Source organism: Gavialis gangeticus, unplaced genomic scaffold, assembly GCF_001723915.1.
Source record: "Gavialis gangeticus isolate Ggan-Ray unplaced genomic scaffold, GavGan_comp1, whole genome shotgun sequence".
Lineage (NCBI taxonomy): Eukaryota > Metazoa > Chordata > Crocodylia > Gavialidae > Gavialis > Gavialis gangeticus.
In genome coordinates, this window is record NW_017729034.1 from 18,721,469 (window position 1) to 18,724,239 (window position 2,771).

At 49.0% G+C, this 2,771-nt stretch overlaps 1 protein-coding gene across 2 annotated transcripts in view; it reads left to right on the top strand.

Moving 5' to 3' along the window:
• PPP2R5D (protein phosphatase 2 regulatory subunit B'delta) overlaps window positions 1-2,771 on the top strand; it is a 103,015-nt gene that overhangs the window by 23,090 nt on the left and 77,154 nt on the right. For both annotated transcript variants that reach the window (XM_019526922.1, XM_019526924.1), the window contains exon 2: window positions 1,003-1,192. The gene's annotated coding sequence lies outside the window, so the exon portion shown is untranslated. The remainder of the gene's footprint in view (window positions 1-1,002; window positions 1,193-2,771) is intronic.

The following is a 2,771-nucleotide window of genomic DNA, read 5'->3' on the forward strand; positions in this document are numbered from 1 at the left end:
GGGTGTGCAGCTGGCTCACTCCAAGCATGAGTCTCAGCTGGATGGGATGCCATGGAAGAAGGTGCAGAGATGGAAGAGAGAATGAATGATGAGGCTGTGCTAAAGCAAGGGAAGACACCAGAATTCTGAGGTGGCAAGCTAGCACAGGACACAGGGCCTTGAAACTAGACCTCACTTCTGCCATCAAGGAAACAGAAAGCTGGCAGCATCCGGATGAATGGCAAGCCAAAATTTCTCCTTGTCCGCATCTGTCAAGATCTGATTGTGAGCTTTGTAGCAAAGACTGTGCAGATGTTGGAAGGGAAGGCAGAACTGGGTATGTTCAGTCTGAGTAAGACAAGACTGAGAGGTGACTTGATAGCTGCCTACAAGTATGTCAGGGGGGAACACCAAGATCTAGGGGAGCAACTCTTCAGAAAGGCACCCCTTGGGAGGACAAGGACCAGTGAGCACAAGCTAATTGAGGAAAAAATAGGTTGGACATAAGGAAAAACTTACTTTCCATAAGGGTAACTAGATTCTGGAACACACTCCCAGCAGAGGTGGTACAGTCGCCATCTTTCAAGGTGTTCAGGAGGAGGCTGGACAAGTACCTTGTTGAGTTTGTTTGAGCCCAGTAACCTCCTGCCCATGGCAGGGGACCAGACTTGATGATCTTACAGGTCCCTTCTGCTCCTTTGATTCTGTGATTCTGTAACCTAACGTGATGGGGTCATGAACTGTCCATGGTCCCTGGGAGCTACTACAGTAGAAAGAAATAACTTGGGAAGTTTGCTGCAAGTGGAAGAAACTGGATGCAAGTCATGAAGGAGTGGGTAAGGCATGGTCAAAAGTGCCCAGTTCCTTCAATCTAGGAAGAGCTGACAGTGTTTAGGGTTGGTAAATAATTTATGAATGAGTGTGAAGGTTGAACAGGAAGAAATGTTCTTGTTATTAACAACATCTGTTTGCATGTCAGGCTTATTGAAGCTTGCAAGTTGACCTACTCTTTTTCTCCATCAGGTCCAGCAGCAGCAGCAACAGCAAACAACTTCAAATAAGCGACCCAGTAATAGTGCCCCCCCACCAACACAGCTGAATAAGATCAAGTACTCGGGAGGACCCCAGATTGTAAAAAAGGAGCGACGACACAGCTCCTCTCGCTTCAACCTGAGCAAAAACCGGGAGCTACAAAAACTCCCTGCCCTTAAAGGTAAGGATGTTGTAGGGTTGCGAGTGCATGTGCCTGGCAAGCCTTAACCTGGATTCTTAGAAGCATTTTCCAAGCAGAACAGCAACAGATAATTCAGTACAGTTATGCTAATCTTGGCATCTGCAGTACTGTAGGGAAAACATCTGTCACTGCCTCAAAACCAGCCTAAGTACTGAGAGCTTCTAGCAAGTTGCTGTGAGATGTTCTCCCACCGGCCCATGAAAGGGTTGCATCATCACTATCTGGAAGATGATGTACTTCAGTACCATTGCATTATTCCACTGGCTCCCTCTCATGGTAGGGTATCTTAGCCTCTAATTAAAGAGCCCTTCTCTTTCAGAGGGAACAAAGAAATTGTCATAAGTGCTGTCTTGGGGTGGGGGGGTCCTCTTCCCTCATTTATCTGCCGCTCCGACTCCCTACAGAATAAGCTTTCAATCTTCTCTGGACTCTCAAGAGCATGTCCTTTTGACAGCAGGATTTTAGGAAACCCATCTCCTTGATCGTGAGATTAATTTGCATCCTGCAGAGAGTCTGGGTCCTTCTCCAGCATGAGGATCTATACCTGGGTCCCTTTGCACCAAAGTAACTTCCACACCAGTCTCTATATTCTACTTGATTTTTTTTCCACCATGGCTGTTTCCTGCACTCTTGCCTGCTGTCTTGACTCCCTCCCAGTTCAGAATCCCTGTGTAAGTCCCACCTTGCTTTCCCCACCCTCCTCTCCTCATACCTCGGACAACCCCAATGCCTTTCTTCTCACTAAGGAAGCACTTTTGCATTTTATTTCCTACTTTCCTGGAAAGTTTGCCTTTAACTTTTTATCAGAGATGAGGTTGTGGGGGGACAGACTACTATGACAGGGTGCTTGGTGCGCGCCTGTTACTTTAACAGGAAAGGCTGCTTGGGGAGCACCTGCAGGTGGCCGGGGGGCTGATTAGGGATTCACCTGCCCAGGAGGGGTCCAGGCTTGAAGTTCATAAGCCCATGGCCTAAGCTGGCCAGGTAGTCTACCCCTGAGTACCTGTGTGAGAGAAATTCCCGTTAGCAGGACTCCTGATAACCACTGAGCTGGGGTAAGTAGCACTGAGCCCAGGAACAGACCAGGCCTTGAAACAGATAGGCCTGGGGGATAGAGGTAGTGGCTGGAGATTGGTGGTTGTGGGAAAGACTGAAGGGGAGGCATGGAGGTCTCAACTGGCCGAGTGAAAGAAAGATGGGCCAGAAAAATAGGGGGCCTGGGGCCCAGAAAGAGAGCAGTTGAGCCCAGGGAGGACTAGGTACTTGGGAGAACATTTGGTGGCTGGTGGGGACCAGGAGAGTCTGGTGCCTTGGGCCTGCCAGAGCCTGTAGCCCATTGGGCTGGGAGCCTGTAGCCCATGCCTGACATTAGCAGATCACTTGCGAGGGTTGGGAGTAGGTATTAGCGAGGATGGAGTCCATAAAACTAGCAATTACCTGCCATTGCCTTAAGGCAATGACCAGGAGTACCTTTGGTCCTAAGGGTAAGACCTGGCTTGGGAAACCCTGGGTCAGCCTACCTTTCATCAGAAATTGATATCATCAAGGTGTGGCAGGG